This window comes from Egretta garzetta, unplaced genomic scaffold (genome assembly GCF_000687185.1).
Source record: "Egretta garzetta isolate BGI_Z169 unplaced genomic scaffold, ASM68718v1 scaffold27, whole genome shotgun sequence".
Lineage (NCBI taxonomy): Eukaryota > Metazoa > Chordata > Aves > Pelecaniformes > Ardeidae > Egretta > Egretta garzetta.
This window is the reverse complement of record NW_009260400.1, coordinates 3,745,541-3,754,138: the sequence shown is the minus strand read 5'-3', so window position 1 is coordinate 3,754,138 and position 8,598 is coordinate 3,745,541. Positions and strand designations below refer to the sequence as shown.

The 8,598-nt window shown below is 45.3% G+C and overlaps 1 long non-coding RNA gene across 2 annotated transcripts in view; it reads right to left on the bottom strand.

Moving 5' to 3' along the window:
- Positions 1-3,991: 3,991 nt before the first annotated feature.
- Positions 3,992-8,598, bottom strand: part of LOC104130344 — a 6,797-nt gene continuing 2,190 nt past the window's right edge. The window contains exons 2-5 of one of the 2 annotated variants that reach the window (XR_004842588.1): positions 6,436-6,720; positions 5,706-5,771; positions 5,113-5,229; positions 3,992-4,655 (exon numbers count right to left, since the gene is read on the bottom strand). This is a non-coding gene — a long non-coding RNA (uncharacterized LOC104130344). The remainder of the gene's footprint in view (positions 4,656-5,112; positions 5,230-5,705; positions 5,772-6,435; positions 6,721-8,598) is intronic. The other variant, XR_004842587.1, reaches the window with a different exon arrangement.

Here is an 8,598-nt window from a genome sequence, read left to right as displayed (position 1 = left end):
CTGGGCAGGAAAGCCAGAAATCCAGAGCCAGGAACACAACAAAAGCCAAGTGCTCATGGACAGAAAGCTGCGTGAAGGATTCCCAACACTCTTCCACAAGGATTACCATGCTGAGGCCTCATTTCATGTCTGGGAAGGGCTGCATTCATCTCTCAGAGGGGCCATTTTGGAGGCTCTGTTTGATCTGTCCCATGAAATGGGAGATGCTGCTGGAAACACTACTCAGAATCACCCCTCCAACAAACGGGGACAGGGGCTGGGCAGACCCTTAGACACCAAGCAATGATGGCAGAGCCCAGCTCTGCAGTCTAGGCCCAGGACCCCCAGGACACCCTGGTCTCACAGACTAAGGGATGCTCCTCTCTTGCTGACAGTGGGACTGGGGCTGGGCCCTGGGGCCAGGCTGACCCATGTCCCATTCCACACTGCTAATGCCTGCCCCCAGCCAGCTGGGCCTTGGGGAGCCAGGAGAGAGCTGTGCCCCCTTGCTCAGCTCATGCCCTGGAGGCAGAAGCATGGAGTGGAGCAGGACATGAGCCCAGGGCTTCCACAAACACCAGATCTGTTCCTGGCCAGAGCGCTGCAGGGCAGTAGGTAAAGCCCTGAAATACCCAGCCATGAGGTGCTCACCGCGTTGTGCTGCAGAAGAGGTCCAGCAGGAGATGGGTTCACAGGTCTGTTCCAACCAAGCAGCAGGGTCATGGAGCTGCAGAAATTCTCTGATCCCTGTCTAAGTAGAGTTTCACTTCTGACAGGCAACTTCTTGTCTTCCTTCCCTCCTTCCCCACTGGGCTCCACCTCCACTTTGCCTGCGGAGCCAAACATCTCAGAGGGGCTGGGCAGGGTCCCAGATGCACCAGGAGCTGGGTGAGGCACATGTGTTTGCAAAGGATGAGCCTGAAAGGGTTCACGCCTCTATCTCTGGGAATTGCCTTTGGAAGAAGATGTGAGTTGACTGAAATAGAAATGCTCGGTGGATGATGATTTCCCAGACAATACACATGGATGGCCCCGGGACAAACGTGCACTGTGCAAGAAATGCTGCTCTGACAGTGTCTCTTGTACCCACAGATGCTGCAGTTCACCTCCACCTGCCATCCCCCTGCACTTTCCAGCTTTGCCCTCTCTCCAGCTTCAGTAGAAATGACAAAAAGTCTTCTACTTGCCCAAGGCCTAGAGATCTTTTTCCTCATCCTCCTTTGCCATTTGCTGCTGAAGGCTCATATTTTTCCCCAGGGGTAGCAAGGCTCACATGCAGGTCCTGCTACTTGTCCCAGGCTGGAGTTTGCTGGAGCTCAGCCTGTTCTTTCCTGCCAACCCTGGGGAAACTGAGAGGGACACCAGGCTCCTCTCTGCAATGCAGCATCTGCGGAGGCTCAGCTACCCAACAGCGAGTGAAGAGCTGTGACCCCTCCTGAGAGAGAACTCGTTACCAACACATATCCAAATCCTTCCCTTCCAGCCCAACTACTCCTTTCCTCATTAAAGCACTCTTGGAACCCTGTTCTCTTCAATCCCTGTTTACATTTTTCCTTTGTGAAGTGCCTTCCCCTCACTCCTCTCTCCCAGATCTCAAGAGTAACCTCACAGGCACAGGTCAGTCCAAGGGTCCCAGGCCTATCCCAGAAGCTGCTCTGCTATTCCTCTGTTCTCTTGAGAAATGTCTGGTCCCTGGAGGTTGGGAGGAAAGCAAACAAGTTGGCAGCTATCCCTGAGCTCTTATATTTGGTACCTATAGCATGCACCAGCATCTGAAGGTCTTGCAAGGAGGCCAGTGCCATGGCCAAGCTGAATTTCCAGCCTGGGCGCCTTTTTGGACTGGGACAAAGGCTAGTATTACTCTGCATAAATGTTGCTACTCACTGATTACATTTCCTTATCTGGCATATTACTGCACCTATAGACTGCTTTCCTGTTGGAGGAGGAGCGGGTGTATGCAATGTGTTGAAAGCTCACGTCCTTCCTTCCGTTTCCTGTTAAAGTTAATCGGTGCCAACATGCAGAAGCTTGGAAGGAAGTGCCCTTTTAGCTGTACTGCTGTCCTGGTTCTGTCTGGGACATAGTTAATTTTCTTCCTAGTGGCTGGCACAGTGCTGTGGTTTGGATTTATGATGAGAATAATGTGATAAAACCCTGATGGTTCAGTTGTTGCTGAGCAGTATTTACACTAAGTACAGGATATTTCAACTTCCCCTGCTCTGCACAAGGAGCTGGGAAGAGGCATGGCCAGGACAGCTGACCCCGACTGGCCCCAGGGCTATTCCAGACCATAGGGCGTCATCCCCAATATAGAAACTGGAGGAGGTTGGCTGGGGGAAGAGCAATCGCTGCTTGAGATCGGCTGGGCATCGGTTGGTGGGTGGTGAGCAATTGCATTGTTCATCACTTGCTTTGTATAATTGTATTGCTACTACTTCTACTATTACTGTTACTACAATGACTACTACTATTTTACTTTGTTTTATTTCAGTTGTTAAACTGTTCTTATCTCAACACACAATTTTTCTCAATTTTACTCTCCTGATTCTCTCCCCCATCCCACTGGTGGGGAGTGTGCGGACGGCTGGGGGGGGGGCTCAGTTTCTGGGGCCAAACCACGACAAGTGCCACCACTCCAAGGCAGCTCCTATGGGCTTTTAGCTGCATCTGCCAACACACAGACCTCTGAGTGTGCACCTGCCCCACAGCAGCAAAAAGGATCAGGGTTTGCCCTTGTGAGAAAGAGTCCTGAGAAAGCTCTCTGCTTCTGCAGGCTCTGTGTCACACAGTCCAGTTTGGCCTGGGGCTACCCTACTTGGCAGGAGAACTTTAAAGAGCTACTGGGGACAGGACCATGTTTGGGGACAGAAGGGGACCAGAGCACTGGGCACTACCTACAGGGAAATGAAATCAGGTGCAGCAGCCGGAGTGAGAAGGAGTCAGTACAGGAGAAGCAGATGCTGTGAGCGCAGCCCAGCCTGGCCTGGCTGTGTGGCTGAGTCACCAAGACTGCACAAGTGGAGCATGGGCTGCTTAACCAGGACAGGAAGGAGGCTGTTTCAAGGGACATTTATAACCTAACGGGCTCCTAGTGTCCATCTGGCCCTTGGGATGCCGAGGAAACAAAAATGTGAGCACCATGGTTTTCCGCACTAAGTGTGTCCTCCTGGGACCTGACCACAGAGCAAAGGACTTAGGGACAGGGGTTTCACCATACAAATGTCACATATTCTGGAAAGGAGTGAGAGGTTGAACAACTGAACTTGTCAAGGTTAGTTAAATTGATTTTGCCATTCTGGGGGCCATTTTGCAGCCAGCAGTAGTTTAGTCAGCATCTGAAAAACGTTGTGGGCCCTGCCCCCAAGAAGTGGTTAACATTTTTTTTAAAAGCAAGGGGGAATTTGTCTTGCACAGAGTGATTTAGTCATGGTTTTAACCACAGTATCCTGCTTCAAGCAGGCAGCAACTTGCAGCTCGTGAGACAAAATTTAGTGCTTTTTTTTTTTTGACTGCCACCCAAACGGCTGGGTTATCTGTCAAAACACCCCACAGTATTTCCTGTTGGCCCCTTCCTCGTACTGGTGAGTGGAACATCAGCAGCCTGTTCTCTCACCTTCTGAGGTTGGTATGTTAATGCTCCTATTGCCCCTTAAGGGTTTTCTCTTTAGGCCCATGTCTCTTTGTGTTTTGATCCACAATTTTGAGACTGCCTAATTTGAAAGGGGCATGGATAATTAAAATTCATTTAAACCCAGTAGGGCCAGAATTTATAGCCCCCTGAAGTCTCTTAAATGTTCCAAGGAGTCTCTTTCTTTCCCCATGGAAAGCCCAAGACAAATTTAATAAAAATGAAATCTAGGCTGTAAAATGTGGTTTTCTAGTTCTCTGTGGTCACTAGACAGGACAATGGAATTCCAGCAATTTCCACCTAACTTTCAGAAGAAAGGGCACAGTGCAAGCCAAGCATAATGAAACTTTATTGTGATGTATATTAAGGAAATCTAAAATGCAGGTACCATCTACTTAACAAAAGAGAGAGAGATTCTAAAGAGGAAATGGAAATGAAAACACTACGGTGTAGCTGTCTGAAGTGAATTCCTTCAGGTCCAGTGGAGATCCAGTTACCTGCACTAGAAAATTGCCACTAAAAAAAGCTTCTAAAAATTAAAACTGTACGGTGCTGCTCCTGTGCCCAGGATCCCTAAGCAGAAAAGCATTCCTTCTGTGGGCAGTAATGTAACATGGTATTTTTAAGATGGCATTTTTAAAGCAGAGTAAGTATAAAGTTCAGTTTTAAGTTTTTGAAACTATCTAAGCAATTTGGATGCTTCAGTGCAACAGACACGAGGGTAGGAGAGCTGACTATTCCTGGTTAGTAGGGGGATGAAGGAAATTTCTTGTGGAAATAAGAACTAACAAAAATTATTCTAACAATTAATGAAACTAAGCTAGACAAGAGTTCAGCAGTATTAGCTGTCTAAGAAGGCTTCCAGGTGGTGGTAACTGAGGAGCACCCTGATGAAGTAAAGGGACTCATAGATGTATAGGAACTGGGGAGGGCTGTTGATCCTTTAGATGCTTATTGGTAGCAAAGCTGACCCATCGTGTTTAAATTATCCTGCTGTGTGTTCTTCCCTGCTCTTCTTCAGTCCATTGCTGGCTCATTTATCCAGCACCTGAAAGAGCAAACAACATTTGTTTTAAACTCTTATTCACATTTAATGCAGTGGTGCTGAGTTTCTGTTAATCTGGAAAGTATCGGACAATTTTTGCTACCTGGTCTTCAGAATTCTCCCCCCTGCCTTTTTCCTTCACCCTTTTCACATTTCTGGGTTTGGGGATTCTCCCTTTATAGTTCTTGCTGATCCAGATATTTATCCAGACTTTGTGCTTGGCCATTTGAAACAATCAGCAGAAGATTTCTGACAGAACCCACAATGCTCTGGACTAGCCTGATGCAAACGCAGTTTGGGGTCAAGGCGCAATTTGGGGGCTACATTAACTTATTCAGTGGAAACAGGAGTGGCTGAGCGGATGTCACTCCCAGAGGGGTTACAGAAGGATGCAAAGCCAACTGGTCACTCCTTGCACTTGCCTCCTGTGTTCCCAGGGGCTGAATGATGTGATTCCTACCTCAGAAGAGAAACAGCCTGATGGTCATGATGGTATTGAAGGCGATGCTTTTTGCCAGCAGGACTCTCAAACCGAAAACAGCCACGAACATCATATTCACTTGCTCCATTTTTACATCTGCTTAAAAGAAGCAGAAGAGGGAGGACGGTGCAGTCCTGGTATTCCCACTCCACCACCACTCCACTCCACCACCCCCAAAAAAGAAGGAAAACCCACATGTCATAGGTAGATGAGGGAAGAAGGCACAAAGGAAAAAGTGACAGAAGAATGTATTGAGTGCAGGGAAGAGAGGAAATGTCTGTCCAGTGAGGAATTTACTTCCCCTTGCTGTTTTATCCCATGGTACTCTGTCAGCTATTTAGCCTGTTAACCCGAAACAGCAGGTTATTTTTCAATAAGTATTTCCAATTCCGACATCTCTGCACCAGAGAAAGCAATTTTTTCATGTTTTTTATCGAGTCCCCAAAAAGTGCATCTTATTGCTTAATGGGTATCCACAATTCAGGCACTTCTGCACCAAAGATGGTTTTCATGCATTGTTACTGAATCCCTGATAAAGTAACCATATGCTACTGTTCCTTTAGGCCACCAACCTTTTGTAGCAGCATCTGTAATGGTGCAAGCATTCGCTGTCTCAGATTCCTCAGTTTTCTCTTCTGCTGAATGATTGAGATTGAGAGACACTATAGATTGTATCCAAGCTATATAAAACAAAAACTACACAAAACATGCCTATAGCTCTTTTCCCAGCAGTAGATAGGCAGCACCAGAGAACCAGATGGCAGGTCACTAATTCTGACATAAACTTGAAGAGAAAAATCTGTTTTCTACACATAATTGCAGAAACAACCCCCAGGACTGCTGAGTTTTATTTTCTCTCCCTTTTGAAATGAACTTTACCATAGGAAAAGAACAATGTGAAAAATGGCCCAAAAATAACCAAAACATTTTTGGGAAAAAAAAAAATCACATGTCCTTTTTTATTTTGTGTTATAAAGTTATTTCAAGCTTTCTTCCAGCAAGCACTCATACTCATGTCCCTTGAACTGTTTTGACTTAAATAAAGGCAGCCTTGCAAATATTAAAGGAGTTTTGTTTGTTTGTTTCTTTGGTTTTTTGGGAAGAAAACTCCAGGGGCCTAAACAGTTGAATTAAGGCCATGTGTGCTAGGTGTTATTGAATACCTCATCTTCACCTGATTAAGTAACCAGATATCTTACTGACTATGCTTCCTTGTTCCTGCTATCTTCTCAAAGGGCAAGAAAAACATCTTGGAAGATGCATCCCCCAGCATCGCATTGCATTGGGACTACAACCCTGTACCTGGTAGAATTATGCTGGCCGTAGCCTTGCTCCCCCTGTGCATAGCCTTGCAGGTCACCTCTGCACCTGGTTCCACTCCAACTACCTTCATGGTACTGTACATCCCCTCAGACGTAAAAAGAGGTGTCTTCAGATCATATACAATGTCACTCTCGGGCACATCAAGGCTGATGTTCCTGGGGTAGAAAGCCCTTGCCAAGCAAGCCATGTTCAGTTTGTTATCATGTTGTTTGGGTTTCTTTGATTTAAGCACAATGACCTCTGGGCCAAATTCTTCTTGAGTCTCTGAAAAAGAAGCATCATTTTTGGGATTACTTCATTTTCTGTTAAGTTACCTATAGTCAGATACAATCCATCTACATCTGACAGCTGAGTGTCTTTCCATTTTTATTTCTCCCTCCTGTTTCCCAAAGAGCAGATCAAAGACAGAAAGGGAGGAGAAGGGTGGGATTTTCGTTAGAGCTGCTAATCCCTTGGGCTCCTAAGCCTGATTTTACCAGAACTCCTGTGTGTGTTTGTGAGTAAGTGAATTCCTTTGTGAAGGACACCTTGAAATGAGGAAAGGAACTTTTAGAAATACAACAGAAATTATAATATTAATTTTTAATTCATAATGATTTAGATACTGAGAAGAACATTTGCTTCAAGGGTAGCTTTATAGGCTTGTAACATTATACATATTAAAAGATACTTTTTTTTATTACCCAAAAATCCTTTACCTGATGAGGCTAAAAAGCTTAACCACAGCACACAGGGAGAGGGGACAGTTTACTACTCCACTCTGCAATGCTGTTCCAATGAGTGGGATTGCTCGCAGATACAAAATTATGTTGATAAAATGGAAGATGAGGTTAAATCTTTCATTGATAAATGTTCAGTTTCAAGGAGGTTTTCTTTCCAAATTCCGTTCTTTGAAATTTTCTGTAACATTTCTATCTGGAACTTGACCCAGGCATAAGAACCTCTCTTAGTGAGTGAATAGAGAGCTCTGGAGGGGTTTCCAAGTCATGAGACCATCTCACTGCATAACACTGAGCCATCCTAAAGAACAGCCTGAGGGCATCTAACCGAGCTTAGTGCTGTTACAGATATGCCATTTATTCTGTCTTCTCTCCATCTGTGCCTTCTGAAAGAAACAGATCTCTCGTAGTTCCTCAGGGTATCTTTGTACTGTGGGGGTAAGGAGCGGTTATATTTGTATTGCACACAAAAAGCAGTTGAGATACTTATGCAAACAACTGTATTTCGTTTTCCTCTTTACTCTTACAAAATCACAGAATCGGCTGTATATTCCATCCTCCTGCAGGCCTTGGCTTCCTCCGATGAGAGGTATACAAGGAATGAACCAAGTAATTCCTTAGCTATTCTCTTAACTGAATTCTCAGGAGGACATGTCTCAAAAACTGTGTAGCAATTAATGGATGTTTTCTACGTCTTTTGTGCTAGGAGATTCTAGGGAGGCCCAGCTGCTGCAGTGTTCTTTAGCTGTTTTAAGTCCTTTTGAATATCTTCCACGAAAAAAAAAGGCACTACAAAGAATCAGGATATGAGCACTCTAGAAACCTGAAGAATCTATTCTTGTCTTTGGAGGAATGAATAATGTTTGGAGAAAGACTTTTTTCCCTGCTTCCCTGAAGCACGGGAGTCATCAAACAACAGTTACTGATATAACAGGTCTGAAGCTCAGTTTGTTTCAAAAAGCATGCAAGATACTTTCTGTGTAGAAACTGAACCTCACATTAGGACTGCTGTTTTTGTCTGAAAAGGCCATACCATCACTTAGACTTTCACACACCAACACCTTTTGTTGGTTGATTGTTCAGCGTAGAACAATGGCCTTTTGTACTGATAACTGGCAAGTTTATATTAAACGGGTTGAGGCTGGGCTGATGGAAGCTTGCTGGCCTGCTTTTGCAAATGATGTTTTCAAAAAAGTATCTTTGGATTCCCCACTTCCACAGGAACTGGAGCTGCATTAATCTGCCCCAGAACAGGGATGTCAGATTCCCTAAAGATTTAAAGGCAGCTGCATGGCTGCGTGGGGCTTGCATCTGGGAGAGTCCCATGCCTGCCTGGGAAGTGTGTGTGTTCAGGTGGTGTTATGCAACTGAATGCATAATAAAACAATAAAAATCGACCCAACAAAGTCACTCATTTCCCTAC